Here is a 23,163-nt window from a genome sequence, read left to right as displayed (position 1 = left end):
CAGGAGTTTGAGACCAGCCTGGCTAACATGGTGAAACCCCATTTCTACTAAAAAAAAAAAAAAAAAAAAATACCAAAAAAAGAAATATCTGATTGTTTGGGATGCTTTTCATCCCAAAGACTTTTCCTCCAATCTATAAGTACATATTAAGAAGCTACCACTGCTCTTTTTACTGTAAAGATACAGTGTAGCATGCATAAGCCTGTATTCAGAGACCTTATAATCCAAAGTGGTGGAAGGGGTAGGGTTGCCAGTGAAAATACAGGAAACTCAGTTAAATTTGAATTTCAAATAAACAATGAATAGGTTGTTTGTTTTTGTTTTTTTTTTTTGAGACAGAGTCTCGCTCTGTCTCCCAGGCTGGAATGCAGTGGCGTGATCTTGGCTCACTGCAACCTCTGCCTCCGAGGTTCAAGCAATTCTCCTGCCTCAGTCTCCCAAGTAGCTGGGATTACAGTCACGTGCCACCATGCCTGGCTAATTTTTTATATTTTTAGTAGAGATGGGGTTTCACCATGCTAGCCAGGATGGTCTTGATCTCTTGGACCTCGTGATCCACCCACCTTGGCCTCCCAAAATGCTGGGATTACAGGCGTGAGCCACTGTGCCCAGTCAACAATGAATAGGTTTTTTCTTTTTAACTTTTGGGAAGTATTTGGATATACCTCTATATCTCAAATATTGCTTGGAACATTCTTATACTAAAAATTATGTTATCTGACAATTCAAAGTTAACTGGGCATTCTGTATTTTCACTAATACTTAAATTATTAATTTTTACATTTTAAAAAATTTTAACTTTTATTTATGCAAAATCTGACAATTCTAGGAGGGGGGCAATGATAGGAAAAGAAAAAGATGGGAAAAGCTACTGACTTATGGTAGGGAAGCAGGAATAATACCATTTATGGGATGCCTACCTGTGCCAAGAACTGAACTTAAACTTGTCAAAGAATTGTGACACATGTGTGTGTAAATGTGCTTAATCAAGACTTAATAAACACCCAAATAAATCATTTTAAAATAATAAAGCAGTAATATGGGTGAACTATATATGACTATATTAAATAATTAAGATTGTGTAAGAGTTAAAGAAATAGGAAAGAAACATGAAACATGGCTTGACAGTAAAGATGGGTTTATTTTAGATAAAACATGAGAGGGGCTTCTGGCCGATTTCAGTCAGGAGCACTTTCTCTTACAGACTAAGACTATATATTGGTTTTAGGGTGAGGGGGTTTATTACAAGCTTGGAATATTTCTGTGTGAGGGAGAAGTTTTATGGCAGGGTTGGAATGTCTCTGGGAGGAGGGGAGGTTATCTTGGGGCTGACGACATCTTTCTAGCCAGAGGAGTGTTATCTTGAGGTTGGCAACTTCCTGGCTGGAGGGGGGTTATCTCAGGGCTAGCATGTCTCTGGTTGGGGAGGAGCTTGGAATGTTTCTGGTTGGAGATGTTATTTGTGGTTCATGTTCATGCTGCCCTTAACCATTAGGCTGATGCCCTTTGGATTTAGGCGTTTTTTTTTATTAAGGTAAACTTTAGAATGAGGGGCTTGTCCAAGATGGCAATGTTCTTGCTCTGTAATCCCAGCACTTTGGGAGGCCGAGGCAGGCAGATCACGAGGTCAGGAGATTTAGACCATCCTGGCTAACATGGTGAAACCCCGTCTCTACTAAAAATACAAAATTAGCCAGGCGTAGTGGCAGGTGCCTGTAGTCCCAGCTACTCGGGAGGCTGAGGCAGGAGAATGGCGTGAACCCAGGAGGCAGAGCTTGCAGTGAGCCGAGATTGCACCACTGCACTCCAGCCTGGGCGACAGAGCGAGACTCTGTCTCAAAAAAAAAAAAAAAGTTAAGCTGTCATATATCAAATGGTAGTACGTGTAACAGACATAATCTTGCTTAATCATTAAAAATTCCTCCTCACTAATATACGTAAACATTTTTCCCCAGGATAATAGAGTCCGTTTAAAAATAGCACTTCATCTTTGAAAACTAGTGTTTGGCAAAAAAAAAAAAAAAAAAAAAAAAAAAAAAGCACCTATCCATATATAGAGATGATAGAAAGATGGATAGATAAATGATAGGTATTTTCTAGCAGCACACATGAACAAGTAATAGTGGAGGACTTGAGGAAGGGGTATGGAGAATTGGAGGACTGGGGGTTGTGGGGAGCTGAATGGGAGGAATGAAGGTCAGCTTCATGGACACATAACCTGTGAGGTCACATAGGACCCAGAGCTTAGAAGGGCTCCACTTGGCTTAATGTTCTACTGCCATAATCTTAACATTCTTAATAATTGTTGAGCAAAAGCCCCTATATTTTTATTGCACTTGGTCCAACCAACTATGTAGCTGGTCCTGGGAGGGATTTTCTGGGCTTTCTAGAAAACAGAGCCTTAGTCAAAAGTGTACGTGCTCCCATTTTATTGAGGAGTATGACTCCAGAGACACAGGAGTGAGTCGAAAAGGAATCCCAAATTAGGTATGGAAAGAAGAGGAGAAAACACAGGGGAAGTGGAACAGAACTGGCCTTTATTTGACAGCAATTGCAACTGATGCCTTGATCTCCCAGGATGTTTTCTAAGAGGCCATCTAAGTACCTCATTTCACATGTATCTGTTTATTGGTGATTGGAAAAGAAAATAATTTATCCTCAGCTTCTTCCTCTTCTCCATCTTCCATTGGTCAAAATCCACCATGAGCTGTTAACTCTTCCTTTTTCCAAGGTGAGTCAGCAATTTCTCCAAGCAACAACTGGAAAGGCCAAAGCCTTACAGGACCAATCTGGTTGGGGCATAGCTACAGCATCTTTCTCACCAGGCAGCATAGCACAGAAGGCTTCCCATCTGTAGCAGCAGCTAGGAACAGTACCACCATTCCTAAGACACCTCAGCTAGGAAGCCAGGCTAGAACACGAGTCTGAAATGGTCCAGGAACTGGATCCCAGACAAATTCATGTGTCTATCAACTGTAGAATAAATATATTGTGATATTTTCCTCTGATGAACTAGTATAAAGTGAAGAAAATTACTCCTATAGTTCTTCTCAATGCAGATATAGCTCATAAATATGATGTGGAATAAAAGAAGCCTAACACAAAAATAATGTCTTTTGCATAATCCCTTAGAGAAAGCTCAAAAAAAAAACAGACAAAAATCAAGTATAATTTTTAGGAATCCATGGTGAAATAGAAAAGCTATAAGAGAAAGAAAGTAATGATGATAAAAAGCTAGAAAGTGGCTCACTTGGAGAGAAGGAAAATGATAGTAATTGGAAGAGGGTCCCAGGGGCACTTCTGAGTCTGGCCATGTTCTATTTCTGTCGTGTCCTTCAAGCAAAGTGAAGAAGGTGAAGTAGAGGAATCAACTGTATCAGATGTTGTGGAAAGATGAAATAAGATATGGCCTGAAAAATAAATGTTAGATTTGACACCAGAAAGGTCAATGGTTATCTTGGATTGACTGGAGTGAAGTCACAAGAGAAAATGAGGAAGAACTAGGAAACAGCTAGTATAGAAATTTCTCTTAAGAAGTTTAGTTGTAGAGGAAAGGATAACAAAGGGGCTGTACCTGGAGAGGAGAAGTGGGTGCCTGGGGAGTTGTTTGTTTTTTATAAAGTGTGAGGTGAGAAATGTAAGTCTGCTTGTATGTACTTGTGGGAATGATCTAATAGAAACTGTCTGCTAGACAGATGAGAAAGATGCTGTAGCTATGCCCTGGCCAGACTGGTCCTGTAAGGCTTTGGCCTTTCTAGTTGTTGCTTAGAAACTGATGAAACAGAAGGCAAGGGCAGATTGCTAAGGCAATGTCTTTGAATAAGCTAGAGATGACATGATCTTGTGCACATGGAAAGGGATAGGAGGGACATGGTCACTTCATACAAAGTTCAGAAGAGAAGGTGATCTGTAAGTGCCCCAATGTAGATGGGTAGGGATCTGTGGTCATAGGATGTTGCAGAAATTCTCTCCTGATTTTAAAAATAAAAACTGAAAATGAGAAAGGGAAAGAACATGTTAGAGTTTTGAAAATAGAAAATGCATGAGGCCGGGCATGGTGGCTCACGCCTGTAATCCCAGCACTTTGGGAGGCCGAGTCGGGCAAATCACATCAGGTCAGGAGTTCAAGACCAGCCTGGGCAACATAGTGAAACTCTGTCTCTACTAAAAAATACAGAAATTAGCCGGGCATGGTGATACATGCCTGTAATCCCAGCTACTTGGGAGGCTGAGGCATGAGAATCGCTTAAACCTGGGAGGCGGAGGTTGCAGTGAGCTGAGATCATGCCACTGCTCTCCAGCCTGGGTGACAGAGCAAGGCTCTGTCTCAAAACAAAACAAAAAAAAAAAGAAAGAAAAGAAAAGGCATGAAACAGTTATCTAGGACAGAGCAGAAGAATTAAAGTACTAGGGAAAAATAGTATAATTGCCAACAGCACTAAGGGCCCACTTGAGATTAGTGATCATGACTTTATTTATTTTTCCTTTTTCTTTTTTTTTATTTTTATAATTTTTTTTTAGAGATGGGTTCTCACTGTGTTGCCCAGGCTGGTCTCAAACTCCTGGGCTCAAGAGATCCTCTTGCCTTGGCCTCCCAAAATGTTGGGATTACAGGCATGAGCCACTGTGCCTGGCCATGAGCATGACTTTAAACACAGCGTGACTGTGTGTTTCTCCCACAATGAGCAGATACTAGCACAAGTGGGCAGAAAGTAAAGAAAGGGTAGCTGTCCTCTTGAAAAGTAGAAAGCTGTTCAGCATGAAAGACTCCTTTCTAGGACATTGCTAATTTAGGGATAAAATTTGGCTTAAGAAAGATTAAAAACAAGACAGAAAACTATTACCTAAGCTAATAAAAATCAGATCAATAAAAATCTACACCTTGAAGCTGATAATTTTATAAGTAATATAATTTAATAATATTCAAATATTATTGTACTATAGTTCCCAGTAGAACTAAAAGTACCTAGGGAAAAATTCTGGGATCTAAGATTATAGACTATCAGTTCTTTTATTGATTTAATTGATGATTTACTTCATTTAAGGAAATAATGGGTTTTTTTCCCATAAGTAAAATAGAAGACTAGTAAATTTGCTCTTATTTAGGTGAATAGGTAAACAAGTAAAGAATAGTTAGCATTTTGCTATTGTCTGGGGTATTATTACAATGGCTGTATTTAACAAAAGAATACATATGATTAACAACAGTAGCACACGTTTGATGATAGTAAATATTTTAATAAATTTCAGTAATTGCCATAGTTATTAAAGGCAGTCAAATTTTTTTTTTTTTGGTCACCTGTCACCCAGGCTGGAGTGCAGTGGCATGATCTTGGCTCACTGCAACCTCCACCCCCCCGGGGTTCAAGCAATTTTTGTGCCTCAGCCTCCCAAGCCGCTGGGACTACAGGCACACACTACCACATCTGGATAATTTTTTGCATTTTTAGTAAGACAGGGTTTTGCCATGTTGCCCAGGCTGGTCTCGAACTCCTGGCCTCAAGTGATGCACCTGCCTCGGCCTTCCAAAGTGCTGGGATCACAGGGGTTAGCCACCATGCCTGGCCAAATTTAGTCAATTTTTTAAATACTGAAAGTCTTACTTTTTCTTCATAGAAAATGATATCCAGTTTTCTAAACTAGAAATAGTAGTATCTTACCTTACATAACATGTTTTCCAAAATCTTGGTGTAGTTGCTCTCCTGCTTATATGTAAAAAGTGCCACATTCAACATGAGAGAATAGTCCGTGCTCCTGAAAAGAACATGCAATTTGGATCAAATTTTCTAGTTTTAATTTTCTTAAAAACTACCAGATATGTTTAATTTCCTTGAAAATGTTTATATGTTAAGCAAAATGAAGACTTTTTTGTATTTACAATATGTTACTTTTACTAAGATTTTTTTTTGGTCCAAAAACATTGAGATAATGAATATTTTCTTTCAAACTTCTCATATAATAATAATATTGTACTTTATATTTCTTCCTCAATAGAAATATAAAACACTTCATTTCAGCAATCATTTTAGTAATCCTGATTTAGGTATTGAGAGTCTGTTTTTTAAGAGCCCACTTAGAAATTTGTTAAGATTCTCAAACTGCATTGCATTTATTAAAGTTTATAGCACCCAGCGTCAAACATTTTGCTATACTATTATAGTAATATTAAAACTGTTTTGGGTGTGCACACGGACATGTGTCAGGGGGGGTTCCTCAAATAAGCATAAAACACAGTTACAGGCTGAAATATCTTATAGATAATTGTGTACTTTCCCATCAGGGAAGAGATAAAACTAGCATAACTATATGTATTTGCTGTAAGAGTTGCAGGGATGGTTCATTTCACTGAGGAGGAATATTTTGATCAAAAGTCACATTCCAAAAGGGTGTTTATGTAAAATATAGGAAAATTTTAAAATACATTAATTCATTCAAAAAGCACTGAAATTCCCATTTTAAGACTTGTTTGATAACAATGCTGAGAAAAGAAAGATAATTGGAATCTAGAGCACAATTACATTTTTAAGTTAAAATACAATAGATTTATGTTCCCAGTAAATAATGGCAAGAGAGTTAAAAATGAACTCTTATTGAATGAATACACTTGGTTTTACGTAACTCCCTATTTTGAATTCATTTTTTTGCCTTGTACTATAAAGCTTAATATGAAGTCATAGCTCAGTCTTTCGGGTTAAGATTTTTTTTTTAAATAAAGAAAAAGTAAATGGCCTCAAATTTACCAGCAGCAAGCAAACAAGGGAAGGGAAGTAGCTTCATGCTGTAAATGTCAAGCAATGGAAACAGAACATAAGCCAGAAATTCAGATTTGTTCGTATTTTAAAATATATGTATAAACTTTGCATTATATTTGGCATGTTTGGGGTGGTGCTACATAATCAAATACATCAAAATGTTATAGCAAGTGCTGTGAATATTCACAATAGGTATGATAAATAAATACCATGGAATCCAACAAGACACCCAACAGATTCTCATTCTCCAAAAACCTTACTAAAGAAAAAGAGTAGGTTGAAGAAATTCTAAGAATGCTGCTAATGTCCTCCAGCTTAGAGAGAGGGTGACTGAGAGCTGAGTAGAAAGACACAGGAAGATATTCGATACTAGAGGTCCTGGAGGATCTGGAGGATCCTGGAGGATCGCACCCCTGGAGGATCTCAGAAAGACAAAAACAGATACTGGAACTTACCACCTTCAGATGGAGAAAATAGATAATATTAATGGAAATAGGTAGTCCCTAGTAGGAGACATTTGTAGGATTTCAGTGAGAAAGCCAAACCCAAATTGTCCAGAACAAGGGTTATAATTCTTTAATCCTTGAACCCTCAGGCTTCAGAAAAGCCGATAGAACAGACAACCAAGCCGTCAAAATGTAGCACCTAAATTAACAATCAAACAACTCTCCAAAACAAAGGAACTATAGCAAAGAGAATTTACCCATACTATGTCATAACAGAAACTTCCAGACAAAGCACTCTGTTAACCAATAACCGAATAAAAATGCATGCCACGGAAACAATGGCAACAGACTACAGTTGAAAAAAAAATTAGCTAGTGAATAACATATGAAGAATCCATCATCAAGAAGACATAACCCAAAGAACAGAACTTATTTCCCACAAGTACTTCACAGTATAAAAGAATTTAGAAGAAAATGAATTCAATAAAAGAACTCAAAGACAAGATGATAAAACAAATTAGGGAAACTGAAGTGCTAAAGGGGAAAAAATGAGAAACAAAAGATTCTATTATTATAGACCTAATACATAAATTAGAAACAGAAGAAAACAAGTTAAAAATTGAAATTACAGCATGGAAAATGTCTTAAAACATGTATAAATGCAGAGAGAAAAAGACAAAAAGCTTAAAGCTAATGAAAAGAAATTGGTGAATATAAATAGCAGATAAATGACATCTATCAATCATTGAAAAATAGGAAAGAAAAGGTATATGGAGAAAGAATACAAAAGTATTTCTTTAAATTTTGAATAAAACTAAATAAAAATTTTAAAATATATCTTCTAATATGAAAGCTGTTGCAGAATAAGCAAGCCAGGTATATTCTCATTAAGTTACTAAATTTTAAAGATGAAGTTAGAATTGTTGAAGCATCCAGGCAGAAAAAGCAAATCAACATTAAAAGAGAAAGAAAAAAACATTTGGCTTCAGACTTGGCTTTTTGAACAGTAACATTCAAAATCAGAAAGTAATGGAAAATATCCACAAAAATCGCAGCGGGAAAAAAGCATGGCTTTATATTATAATAATGATCCAATAATTACTCCAATAGAAAAGCAATGGGCAAGTACAGATGTGGTGGCTCACATCTGTAATCCCAGCACTTTGGGAGGCCAAGACGGGCAGATCACTTGAGGTCAGGAGCTCGAGACCAGCCTGGCCAATGTGGTGAAACCCCGTCTCTACTAAAAATACAAAAATTAACTGGGCATGGTGGTACATGCCTGTAATCCCAGCTACTTTGGAGGCTGAGGCAGTACAATCGCTTGAACCAGGGAGGTGGAGGTTGCAGTGAACTGATATCATGCTGCTACACACCAACCTGGGCAACAGAGCTAGACTCTGTCTCAAGAAAAGAAAAAGAGAAAAGAAAAGTAATGAGCAGACATTCCCAAGCATGTAAAACCACTGGGTCTTCTTGAACAAACAATTGAAAAATTGATGAACAAGAGAAAATCCAAGTACACAATTTGAAAATGAAGAAGCTTCCTTAAAAAGATTAAGAATTAACATTAACTATAAAATATAGAAATTAAATAGAATGCTTGGAACATGACATATCTAAAATACAGTTTAAATGTTCTAAAAATTTCTAATATAGTAAAAATAACCTAAATCAAAATCTGGAGGCTCAAGAAAGAGAGATGGGACCAAGGATCACTTTGTTAATCACTTTAGCTTTCATAACGTATCAGTCTATATTATCAATTTAACTATGCTGTATAATTGAAAAAAGATTCATACTTCATGAATTTTCTAATCTTTTTATTAACTTAGAATAGTGTTAGAGACTAATACTTCCGGTGAAGAAATCTTTATATCTTTATCCTTCATCTGAAATCTATTAATTCCAGAAATTTCACTTTAACTCTTTTTATTTAATGTACAATTGAACAGATTTTACTTTAAAAGAACATGATTCCGATGTTATTAAGTATTTCTGTCTCATGCATGAAATACATATATATACATTCAGGAGACAAATGGAGAGAGAAAGATTCATTTTTCTGCCTGTATATATATTTAGTAAGATTTCTGAAATGACTTCTAATGTTAAAATTTCAATTAGTTTGAGTTTTAGGGATTTCTTTCTACTTTCTACTTTGAACCTGTCTGCTTTGCTTAAATGTTTTATAATGACCTTACATTCATTTTATATGAATAAGAGTACCTGCTTTACATTTTTAAAATTAAAATGAACTAAGTTGGTCCTCAGTCAATATTCTGACCAATACATGAAGAAAAATATTACTAATCATCTAGAAGGGTTCTTCTACATCCAATAGTTATAATACATTTGGGCTGAGTTTTTCTTAAATCATTGTCATGCTTCTTGTAAGTAATGTTATGTACTGGTTACTTTGATGACCAAGAATAAGGCACATGGTTCTTTGTATTGGAATCAGATTTTTCTCTGCAAAAATCCAGTGAGAATTCTTTTATCAATATAAGGAAATTGAACCCATTGTTAGCGTTTGGACCAACAGGCTACCATTCATTGAGCATCAATTTTGGGTTTGCCTGCATAACATGTCAATGAGCTTGATGTTTTAGATCTTCATTATTGATTATTTCCAAACTACTGAAAATGTAATATTATCATTCTCAAATTTTAAAATGAGTAAAAATCAGACTTAGAAAAGTCTAAGGTAACACAGATAATAAATGGTGAAACCAAGATTCAAAACCAAGATCTATTTGCCATAATAATGATCTTCAGCTAGAATTTTGCAAACTTCATGCCTGTATGGCTCTGTAGTATAACCAGTTTGCCAAGTACAACCTCTGTTCTTTGGACATTAGTAGACTTGCAACACTATTTCTTGTTGCTGCCGGTGACACCCATTGTCAGAATAGATCTATTGTAGTCTCCACTTCTTCCAGCTACTAAACCCTTATTCAAAACATTGTGTAGTGAATTGATTACCAAAGCATAAGTCATGTACCCACATCCTATTCATAAGGAAATGTATTGCTAGCATTTTCAGCTTCTTTATTAGATGTGAAATCTAAAAATTGCCTAATACATTCTTCTTTAGCTTCCCTTACTTACATTTTTTAATAGTATGTTTCCAAAGTGGTGCTACAGAGCAATTGGAAAAGGATGATTCTTTCAATAAATCATTCTAGGTTATATCTAGATACAGATATGTGAAAAAACGAACTTAATCTCTACCTCATGACACACACACACACAAACAAATGATTCCAGGTGATTGTAAGTTGAAATTTGAGAACTAAAACAATAAATTTCTAGAAGGCAGAAGAATATTTTTATGTTCCTGGAATAGGCAGATATTATTTAAATGAGACCCCAAAATTACTAGTCACAGAGCAAAGGACCAATAAAATACACTACTTTAAAATTTAGAATTTTGTTCATGAAAAGACATTATTAAGCCACAGAATATAAAAAGTATAAGAAGTATAGTAAGCCACATTATATACTTTGCATATGAACCCCTTGTTCCACAAATGTGTTCAACAAGGGATTCATATGCAAAATATATAATGAATTCCTAACAATCAAAAAGTAAAAGACAAACATGCTAATAGAAAATAGACAAAGGATCTCACACCAGTCAGAATGGCTATTATTAAAAAGTCAAAAAAATCACAGATGCTGGCAACATTGCAGTGAAAAGGGAACACTTATATACTGCTGGTGGGACGGTAAATTAGTTCAACCATTGTGGAAATCAGTGTGGCAATTCCTTGAAAACCTAAAAATAGAACTACAATTCAACCCAGTAATCCCATTACTGAGTATATACCCAAAGGAATATAAATTGTTCTACTGTAAAGACACATGCACACATATGTTCATTGCAGCACTATTCACAATAGCAAAGACATATAATCAACCTAAATGCTCATCAATGGCAGATGAGATTAAAAAACTGTGGTACATATACACCATGGAATACTATGCAGCCATAAAAAAGAGCGAGATCATGTCTTTTGCAGGAACATGGATGAAGCTGGAGGCCATTAATTTTAGCAAACTAACACAGGAACAGAAAACCAAATACTCCATGTCCTCACTTATAAGTGGGAGCTAAATGATGAGAACACGTGGACACATAGAGGAGAACAACACATACTGGGGCCTACCTAAGGTGGAGGGTGGGAGGAGGGAGAGGATCCAAACAAAAATAACTATTGGGTACTAGGGTTAGAACCTGGGTCATGAAATAATCTGTACAACAAACCTCCATTACACAAGTTTACCTGTGTAACAAACCTGCATATGTACCACTGAACCCAAAATAAAAGTTTAAAAAACAAAGAAAATAAATAAATAAAATGAGCCAAAGACCTAAATAGTCATTTCACTAAAACACATATCCAAATGACCCATAAACAAAAAACACTCAGTCACATTAGCATGAAGCAAATGCAAATTTTTTTTAAAAATGGTAACATACCACTACACACCCAGCAGACTGGCTAAAAATAAAAAGACGAATAATATCAAGTGTTGATGTGAATGTCAAGCAACCAGAACTCTCATCCATTGCTGATGACAATATAAATTTATAAAATCTTTTTGGAAATCTAGTCAGAAGTATCTAGTGCTAGCTAAGCTGAACATATGCATATTCCATTACCCAGCAATTCTAATCTAACACATACCCAACAGAAATATGTGTGTGTGTGTGTGTGTGTGCACGCACATGCTCATCAAAAGAAAGATATAGAATTGTGCACAGGAGGACCATTTTATAATAAACAAACCTGAAAACAACCCAAACTTCATCCACAGGAGAAAAGAAAAACAAGCTGTGATATATTCATCTGATAGGAGACTATTCAGCAAATCTATCACTATACCACAACCAGCACAAATGAGTCCCCCAAGCATAATGTTAAGCAAAGGAAACCAGACACAGAAAAGTGTATGTAATATGATGCCATTCACATACAGTTCCAAACAGGCAAAACGAATCAATGGTGTCAGAAGACAGAATAGGGAGCGTTTGGAGGGGAAGTCAGTTTGTATCTTTTAGGGCAACAGTCCAGCTTCTTTTTAAAATTTTTTTTAACTTTTCATTTTTGTGGGTACATAGTAGGTGTACATATTTATGGATTATATGAGATATTTTGATAGATGCATGCAATGCATAATAATCACATCATGTTAAATGGGGGATCCATCCCCTCAACTATTGATCCTTTGTGTTCCGAACAATCCAATTATACTCTTTTAGTTATTTTTAAATGTACAGTTAAATTATTTTTGACTATAGTCATCCTGTCACGCTAGCAAACACTAGGTCTTAAGGGTTTCTCTCCTAACTTGTAGGCCTTAATGGGCCTTTACAGACACCTTAATAGGCCTTGCCATCACCTTTGAATCCCACGAGCATTATCCTCTTGCCCTACTTCTTTGATGTAAAGTGAGTTCTTTGGTCAGAGACATATTGTTTGAAATAACTTAATCCAAAGTCCATGTCAGTTATGATTCTTTCAGCTGCAATTAACAGACAACCCAAAAAGAATGTGGCATTAACAGAAAGGACACTTATTATCTCATTTAACAAAAAGTTAGGCGCTAAGGTTGTCACAGGATTGGTTAATTCAACTGCTCACGAAGCTCTTAAGTTGTTTTTTTAGTTGCCTTCATGGTCAAAAACCACAGTCACATTCAGAAAAGGAAAGTTCTTTATCCTTAAGAATAAGGAAAATTCACCTCTCCAGAGACTTCCTCCCTCATTTTGCCAGCTAGAATTTGGTCTCCTGTCTATTTATAATAAAATGTAATATAATGTTAAGAGCAAAGAACATGAGCTAGCTTGCCTAGGTCCCACTTCTATCACTTCTTGAATATGTGGAGGTTTCTTATTCTCCCTGGGAATCAGTTTTCTCATCTGTAAAATATGTATAATAATGGTTTCTGGATCATAGAATTAACTGAATTAAAACATGGAAAGCACTTAGACTCATGCCAGGCATCTAAGAATCACAGAGGAAATGTTCACCAATATTTTTATCATCATTACCATCATCATTTTTATTATTATTCCCAAATCATTCTTTGGCAAGGAAAATAGAATCACCATGTTAGTTAAAGAACCCTATCCTAGGAGGGTGGGACATCCAGTCTCTTCTAAGAACATGGCAGCTGATACCTTCACAAATCTTGGTGCCAATCATAAAATAGGTCACATATGGTACAGCCCTATTATCATTTGCATGGTCAAAACTTCAAAAGCAATCATACTACACTACCTGTATCCATTATTCAGTTAAATGTCTAATGTAAATAAGTTAATTGTTCTTCAACGTTAGAAAAGAGACGTTCATATTAGTAAAGCCTTAGGACAAAATGTCTGACAAACACACACACAGCATATAACATAATATCATACACTCGAGGAATGTGAAGTCAATAATCAGACTATTGACCAGGCAAAAAACTCTGACCTCATTTTCCACCCCCATCGAGAGAATTTTTTGTTTTGAGTAGCATCATCCCCGCATTTCAAGTCTCTAATAAAATAGTTTCTAGCACACTACGAACCTATGTATCTCTTGCCCAAAAATTTATCTCCAGTTTCATTGGACCATCTGTTAAAGAAGTACAGTATTTGTTGTCTCATTGTCTTCCCTTACCTGATAGTCATCAGTAAGAAAATAATAGTTTTCTTTCCCAAAACAGTGGTTTCAAGAGAGAGAATTATTGATAAGACAAATATTTGTACTGCCTGAGGTCATGTTTATGCAGTGCGTAACAATAGGCTGATAAATGATCTAGTGTTTTGGGTCACTTTCAAGATTCAGTTGGATCATTGTGAAATTGAAGTAAGGATTGTGCAGGTTTCACACACAGCAAAAGTCAATAAAAAATTCAATTCATTGATAATGCAGAGAAATAGACGTAAGTCCACATGGGTCTGTTTCTGTGTTCTCTTCCTTACTTCTGTAGAGAGGATGTGCTGTATCTCCTAATGACTTAGTTGAGGCAAAATGTCAATAAAAATAATCATATATATCAATAACAATGCCCTAAGATTATGCTCTTGCTATGTATCAATCCCTGTTTTAATTGCTTTATATCATGTCACTTCAATCCAGTCAGCAAATTGTGAAGTAGATATTCCTATCAGCCCATTTTACAGATATATCAGAGCAAAATACAGTGCTTTGCACACAATCACTCAGCAAGTTAGGGACAGTACTAAAGTTTAGAGCCCAGGACTTTCCTCCGCTCTCAACCATGTCCCCAAAAATGAGAAAGGCTACAGTGGTGTAAATTGAATTTGTTTACCGTACTGTCCAGTCCCAACCTCATGCTGAAGACATATGGTTTTGAGGCTTTAATATTATATTGACGGTGACTCTTTACTAAGATAGATTTTATGCACCACTGATCCACAACATTTCTAGACTAAAAGTTGTAATATTATTAATGAAAGTATCATTTTCAAACAACTGTCCATTTTATTGAGTTTGCATAATAGACTTAGACCAAACTATTTATATGATAACAGCTATTAGAAAGTCCTTGTTCAAAATGATGTTGTCCATATATTTGATTAAGATGAAATGTTTTCTACATGGCATCTTCAACTCAGACGGAATATCCTATCCCTGAAAATCGAATCTGAGATTACCTTTGACATCACACTTCTAACAATGACCTCAAATCTTATGCTTTAAAAATATTTTTCCATTATTTGTCTCAAAACATGTAATAATGATTAGAGAACATTTACCAGTTAGGTGCCAACAAATACCTGTTGAGAGACTACTTTTGCCTAAACACCGTACTAGGCACTGGGGAAAGAATAAGTAAAAAAGAAAAGTCCTTGTCCTTATGGAGCTTGTATTCTGATAGGAAATACAGACTAATAAAAGAAGTAAACAAATAAATGAATCAATTAGATATTATAAGTGCTGCCATGATCGTGATTGCAGTCAATAGGGAGATGAGAAAAATAGTTTGCATGGTCAGAAAACACCATTCTGACAAAAATAATATTAGATGAGAAGACATTGGCCATGTTCAAAGCAAGAGAGAGTTCTAAGGAGAAGAAAGAGTGTGTACCAAGATCCCGGGCAGAAGAGAGGGGCTTATTTTTAAAGATGACCAGTGTGTTTGGAATGTGGCAGGAGAGCACAAGGATGAGCATAATTGAGCTAATGATAGCAATAGATATCATTACTCTAATTTGACTTGTCTTTACTCTTCTCATTATTCTATTTATACATATTCTGCTGTCCTGAACTGCTGATATGAGTCAGTCACTACGCTCCAGTTCTCTGTCCAGGGGCTAAGCTATAAATGCCATTCCTCATGAGACATACATTGCAAATCCACTATACACAAAGTAGTGTGTCAGCCACTCAAGACACAAAGGTTAGCATGATTTTGCACCAGCCCTTGTAGAGGTCAAGTGGCATATGCAGACTAAAAAAGCCAATAAACACAGACTTAGGTGATGAGCATTTATGGCACACATGATCACTCAGAGAAAGGCCATAAAAGCATGGAACACTAACTCAGGAGGCTCATCTTCCTTTCTGAACTGTGCATCTGGGGCATCCTCCATGTCTTTCCCTTTAATATCCCTCTGACCTAACTTAGGAGCACTGGTTGGATCTGCCTACAACTTCCAACTCATTTTCCAAAGAGAAATCTGTCAGTATGCACACTGCTTGCTTTTAGTGTGATCTCCGATAGGGCTGAAAATCTTTCTAAACAAATCTTGGCATCTCATACTCTCACAGTTTCAGCAAGTTAATCATTCTTCCATAAGATGCCATTTCCTGGGATTCAGTGAGCTGACATTGCTTCATGTTAATTTATTCAAGGCTGAACAGTTACATTGATTAGACAACTCAACAGCACCAGGTCGTGATGCTTGCGGAGTTGCTCTCTTTGAATTTCAATGCAGTTAAATGACAGAGAAGTGAGGTTGGTATGCCTCTGCCCTCACCTTTGTGAAAGTTCAATAGACTTTTTTAAAGTTCTTGTTAGGAATGGATGTTGTTTCTATGTAATACTCTGAAGCGGATCCTCTTAATAAATTTCAGTAGTACCAAAGCTTAGGTGGAACAAGCTGATCATGCAGAGCAATGTAGACCTTTTCAGGGTAAGAGTTCTGTATATCATGAAGAGTATTCCATTGAAAGTAGCATTTTGAAGAATGCTGGTGGTATGATGCACACCTAGGAACTGACACAGGAAAAGTGCTACAGTGAATGACTGGTATTTCTGCATGAGCTGCAAACAGAGTGATAGAATGCATTGAAGCAAACTATAGAACAGGGCATACATAGTACAGAGGAGCTGAAGAAGATGACAAGGTTATTGATTAGCAAACAGCCCACCTTGCCACACTGTTTAAGCACAGTGACCACCTTTCTAACTCTTCATTATTTACACCTCAGATTATACCTCAAGATAAGTTTTGTTTGCTGCTTATGTACACCTTTGAAGACCACAAAGAACTTCAAAATACCACTCCAGAGAAATTCACTATGGACTTCTGACTCAGAGGGATTTTCATAGAACAGAAAATATGTCCAAGAAGATGCCTAAAGAAGAAATGATTAGGACTCTAATATCTAGTGTTCTATTTCCAATAGTTGCTTGCAGTAATTTTTGCTGTTATTCCTTTCCATTACCTCAAACCTTCTTTAAAAATCTTCTATTATCATCAGTTTCAGTTAGTGATGCACTAGAGAAATAAAGGAAGTAAGAAATTGGTCTTTATTGCATAGCAAAGGGATAACAGACTTTCTAATCACCAGATATCATGAGAATTCCATCACAAGATAGCACTAGGTGCTAAACCATCAGAAACCACCCCCATGATCCAATTACCTTCCACCAGGTTTCACTTTCAATACTGGGGATTACAATTCAACATGCGATTTGGGTGGGGACACAAATCCAAGCCATATCATTCTACCCCCATATTGTCCCAAATCTCACGTCCTTCTCATATTTCAAAACACATTCATGCCTTCCCAATAATTCCCCAAAGTCTTAACTCATTCCAGCATGAACTCAGAAGTCCAAGTCCAAAGTCTCATCTGAGACAAGGCAAGTCACTTTCACCTATGAGCCTCTAAAATAAAAAACAAGTTCATTACTTCCAAGATACAATGGGGGTACAGACACTAGGTAAATGGTTCCATTCCAAAAGGGGGAAATTGGCCAAAATGAAGGGGTTACAGGCCCCATGAAAGTCCAAAACCCGGCAGGGCAACCATTAAATCTCAAAGCTCCAAAATAATCTCCTTTGACTCCATGTCTTACTTCCAGGCAGCACTGATCCAACAAGTGGGCTCTCAAGGCCTTGGACAGCTCCACCCCTGTGACTCTGCAGGTTACAGCCCCTGTGGCTGCTTTCATGGGCTGGCATTGAGTGCCTGTGGCTTTTCCAGGCTCACAGTGCAAGCTGTCTGTGGATCTACCATTCTGGGGTCTGGAGGACAATGGTCCTCTTCTCACAGCTCCACTAGGCAGTGCCCCAGTAGAATCTCTGTGTGGGAGTCCAACCCCACATTTTCCCTTTGCACTGGCCTAGTAGAGGTTCTCCATAAGGGTTCTTCCCCACTGCAGCAAACTTCTAACTGGACATCCAGGCATTTCCATATATCCTCTGAAATCTAGGTGGATGCTCCCAAACCTTAACTCTTTCCCTCTGTGCATGTGCAGGCTTAACACCATGTGGAAGCCACTAAGGCTTAAGGCTTGCACCCTCTGAAGCAATGGCCAGAGCTGTACCTTGACCCCTTTTAGCCCTGGCTGGAGTGGGAGCAGCTGGGAAGCAGGATACCATGTCCCAAGGCTGAACACAGCAGCAGGGCCCTGGGCCTGGCCCATGAAACCATTTTTCCCTCATAGGTTTCCAGGCTTGTGATGAGAGGGGCTACCATGAAAGTCTCTAAAATGTCTTGGAGACATATTCCCCATTGTCTTGGCTATTAAACTTCAGCTCCTCTTTGTTTATGCAAATTTCTGCAGCTTTCTTAAATTTCTCCCCAGAAAATGGGTTTTTCTTTCCTACAATATGGCCAGGCTGCAAATTTTCCAAATTTATATGCTCTGCTTTCCTTTTAAATATAAGTTCCAGTTTCACATAATCTCTTTGCTCACGAATATAATCATATGCTGTTAGAAGCAGCCAGGACACTTCTTGAGCACTTTGCTGCTTAGAAATCTCTTCTTCCAAATACCCTAAATCATCTCTCTCAAGTTCAAAGTTCCACAGATCTTAGAGCAGGAAGACAATGCTGCCAGTCTCTTTGCTAAAACATGGCAAGAGTGACCTTTACTCCAGTTCCCAATAAGTTCCTCATCTCCATCTGAGACCACCTCAGCCCAGACATCATTGTCCATATCACTATCAGCATTTTGGTCACAATCATTTAGCAAGTCTCTATGAAGTTCCAAACTTTTCCACATCTTCCTTTCTTCTTCTGAGCCCTCCAAACTGTTCCAACCTCTGTCCATTACCCAGTTTCAAAGTTGCTTCCACATTTTCAGGTATTTTATAACAATGCCTCACTTCTCTGGTTCCACTTTTCTGTATTAGCTCATTCTTGCATTGCTATAAAGAACTACTTGAGGCTGGGTAATTTGTAAAGAAGAGACACTTAATTGGCTAATGGTTCTGCAGGCTGTACAGGAAGCATGACTGGGAAGGCCTCAGGAAACTTACAATTATAGTGGAAGCGCAGAGGAAGAAAATACATCTTCAGATGGCCAGCAGGAGAGAGATAGACAGAGAGAGGGAGCACGCACTTGCGAAGAGGAGGTGCTACACACTTTCAAGCAACCAGATCTTGTGAGAACTCCATCACAAGATAGCACTAGGGCAATGGTGCTAAACCATTAGAAACCACCCCCATAATCTAATTACCTCCCACTAGGCTCCACTTCCAACACTGGGGATTACAATTCGACATGAGATTTGGGTGGGAGCACAAATCAAAACCATATCAAACAGTTTGCAGATAGGAAACTCAGAGAATACATTAGAAGCGGAGATCAGCAAACAATGCCATGAAAATGGAAACTCCCAGCAATACTGGGAGATAATAAGAATCACCAAATTTTCTACAATGCAAAGGGTAGAGGCTTAACCATTCCATCAGATACTAAAGGAAAGAGGACTCAAGAAAGTTGAATGATGTGGGGTCACTCAGGTTACAGATGATTGGTTTATCTAAATGCATTGGGTGCAAATTTCAGTCCATATATTAAAGCAATTATTTTCTTTTACAACAACTTAGCTTCTGTTGCAAACTTTGACTTTGTGGTGGAAAGTCAATATTACTGCTTTCCAGGATGCATATGAGTTTCCAGTGACTATGGAATACCTGTGAAACAGAGGAAAACCTCTTCCTGGTCTTGTTCATCCTGTTTCCATGTTGGCTGCCAAAGAGGAAGGCCTGTTCTCTCCTGGTCTCTTTCATGGTTCAAGGAGGAAACTAAATCCTGTTGCAGTGGTCCCTTCTATCTGGTTCATTAGAGTCACTTAATTTAGTGCCTTCTGCAAATGTACCACCACTTCCTTCCCCACATTGGAATACGGAGGACCTCTGTAAGGCCAACATATGATGCAGTGCTAAGTGTTCCATGTCTCTGAGTAATTCTGGTGTGCAGAGGACTTCTTTTCCCCAACCCTGCAGTGGGAGAAAAGGATGCAAACAGGAACCTTACTCTTATATCATCAACTTTCCCTTTGGACCTGAGATTTTTACAACATAAAAGTCAATACCTTTGAAACCCAAAAGCTTTTCTTTGCTGTTCTGTAGAATCATAAACTCTTCTGAGGCAAGGATTGACAATTGGTTGAAAAGACAGAAGGACAGGAGGGAGAACCACAAGAAAAGTGGAAATATTCATATTTTTTAAAAGTCATGTCCCTTTACATAAGGAAATGTTTTTGTTTTTTGGTTTTGGTTTTGACTTTTTTTTTTTTTTTTGGTAAAAGACAAAGGGTTTATAAGATCCAAAGAGAAACCAGAGTATGAGGAAATGTTATTGGCTATTCATTAAGCAATTAGTTTGTCCCACAGTAAAGGCGCTATCCCATCATTCCTTGCAAGGCTCTTGCTTCTTCCTCGTGACTGTAGAAAGCATGCTAACAGTTCACAGTCTGCTGATTTAATTGTTCCTGAGTCCCAACCCACTCCCTGAGTCTATAAAATCTACCTTCCTAGAACAGTCTTTCAAGCTCTTAGCGAGTAATAAGTAAACATAGTGATTCCTGAAAAGTCTTAATTTAAAATGAAATTAGTTGGCTAGTTTTAGCATTCATTTATTTATCCAGATACTGATTACCTACTTTCTGCAATGTGCTAAGGAAACAACACTGAAAAAAACAAACAAACAAAGCCCTGTATATATATTCCAGGGAAAGAAACAGAAAATACACAAATGAACAAGTTAACCTCCCTACCCAATCACCCTTACCCTTCTAATCCACTAGGGGAATTTTCAATTAACACTAGAGTCCCCTATATATTAATTAAGCTGATTTTAACTAATAAAAACAAGTTCATGTATGTTCCTGACAGCAACATGACAAGTATTTCCTTGCCTCTCTTAGCATCTTCACCTTCCATAATCTATTTGCTTCCCACTTCACATAATGGCCTTGGGATGGCACTGCAGGCATTGCAGCATTCTCCAAAAGAGAGTATCTGTCCCAAAGTTATATGGCTAGCTGTCTTTTTAAGAAAGGCAGGTCTTTCAACTGACTCCTAACTCTTTTAGGTAATAAAATTCCTGATAATAAAAATGCCTTTTTCCCATTTCTCAAAACTACATGTTAACAAAAGGTCACAAGCTGGCTCCAGTTCCCTGTGTACTTTGCAAGGTAATATAGTTCTGAAAAGAAAAGCTTAATGTAAAGGTCAAGATACAAAATCTATTTTTCCTGACTATAAAGTATTGAACACTTCCTGAGATTCATGAGCCAAGCTTTAGTAGCCTGAATAGTACCAACATTCCTTTAAACTAATGAAAATTTTTAAGTATGAGAAAATATGCGAGAAACTAAAACGAACTACACAAAAGTGTACTAAAGGCTGTATCGATTCAAGTCTCTGAAATTGACTTATGTCCAACACCTCATTTCATAAACACACTCATACATGAAACCAAATACACTTTACGTGGCTTTGTGTAATAAAGGTAATTTAAATAAAATTTTGTTAAGATTTTTTCAACAAAGGTGACTCTAAATTTGAATGAATTGAATTCTAGTATCAAAAATGAATTACATTTTAAAGTCAGAATATGTTTCCCGTAAGAAAACACATTCCTGGGGAATTGAGATGAAAATGTTTAACAAGACCACAGAAAGATAACACGGCCCTGGGAACTCTGTTTCAAAAAACCACAGATCAGCTCTCTGGCTGCCCACATCCACTCTTGGGCATCATGAAACTTGAATAATTCTGCCCATTCTAAATGAGGGCTCCCTCAGCCACTGACCTCACTCACCTAAAAGCCTTACTATTACCTGGAAATCTCCCGGTTCCCCTTCCCAATATCTATTACTTTAAATGGAATTCTGACAAAACAGAATTCTTCCCATTTTCTCTTTGGCAGGATATTTCAATAGCTCATAGAGCTGGTTACACATTCCTTTAATCAATCATTATTATTTATCACTCAATAAACACTTTTCTCCTTTTGTAAATTCTTTAATTAAAAATTAAAGGTATTTTGTTTTCTTCATGTGTGAATTAATCATGCAAAAGCATGGCAAGCAGCCTAAAAAGTTTCATCTTTCTTAACTTTTACCATTTTGGGGAAAATTGTGACAAAGAAGGAACAAAGAGTAGTGTGATTTATGGAAACATGAAATAAGGACAATAAAACTGCTCTAGACGGATAGGAAACTTTCTCTCTAGGAAACGGAGCCATCTACTATGAAATGCCTTGCTTACAAATGTAATTTCACAGGTTAGGGGTGTGCGAGATGGGGAGGTGGGTTTAGTTCTTTTTGCTTGTTTTACAAATATTGGAATGCTCTAAGACTCCTCCTCCTCAATTCTCACAACCTCTAAAAAATATTGAAAAAGCTAATAACTGTTATAAATAAATTTTCGGTGCCACAAAGAAACAGCACTCGAACATAAATTTAATTTTCTCAACAAGGCAATTTTTACTTCTATAGAAGGGTACAACTCGTGAATGGAGAAATGGTGAAAGCGCACCTGAACAAGGGAGGGGAAGGGGTTCTTATCCCTAAAGCAGGTAGCCCCTACTGCTGTGTTGTTCCCCTATTGGCTAGGGTTGGACCACACAGTCTAAGCTAATTCCGACTGGCTATTTTAAAGAGAGCATGGGTACAAGTCAGAGTGGCGGGGTGAGTAGTTTGGTGGGAACAATAGTTACAGAACAGGTGACTCAGGATGACTGAAGTCAGAGCAAGTGACCAGGGGCGACTCAGGATGGAGCAGGTGATAGAGGCTAGGAGGGGGTTGTTTACTGAAACTAGAAGCAAGAGGGTGAAGAGAACCAGGAAGTTAAACTTTAAAATAGAGAACAGAGAATAAGAGAGCTGAATATACTGACATACTGATTCTTTGAAGAGAAACTTGGAGTTCACTATATTTAACATAACATTTTTAAGTAGATCCCCTTTGCTTACTTTTAGCTCTATAGAGTAGAATAAAGTGAATATAATGAAACTTCTTTTTAAATTATACATTATATATAAAGATACATATCAACTATGTAAAAAATAGCCATTTATCATAGAACCTAAATAAGTAAAAAACAATTATACTAATTTATTTTTCTACCCACCTAATTGAAAGTCAAAAAAATAAATATGTTTTATTTCTTCTTAAAAATTAGGGTTCATCCAAGCCATTAGATAAAGGGTTGTTTGGCAATTTGATATCTGCGTGTTAAAATAATCAAAT

General features: G+C 37.1%; 1 long non-coding RNA gene across 1 annotated transcript in view; it reads right to left on the bottom strand.

Moving 5' to 3' along the window:
• The window catches only part of LOC100995660 (uncharacterized), a 68,241-nt gene that overhangs the window by 1,370 nt on the left and 43,708 nt on the right, over positions 1 to 23,163 (bottom strand). The window contains exon 2 of the long non-coding RNA XR_612381.6: positions 5,661 to 5,754. This is a non-coding gene — a long non-coding RNA (uncharacterized LOC100995660). The remainder of the gene's footprint in view (positions 1 to 5,660; positions 5,755 to 23,163) is intronic.

The sequence above is a fragment of the Pan paniscus genome, chromosome 3 (assembly GCF_029289425.2).
Source record: "Pan paniscus chromosome 3, NHGRI_mPanPan1-v2.0_pri, whole genome shotgun sequence".
NCBI lineage: Eukaryota > Metazoa > Chordata > Mammalia > Primates > Hominidae > Pan > Pan paniscus.
This window is presented reverse-complemented; position numbering and strand designations above follow the sequence as displayed.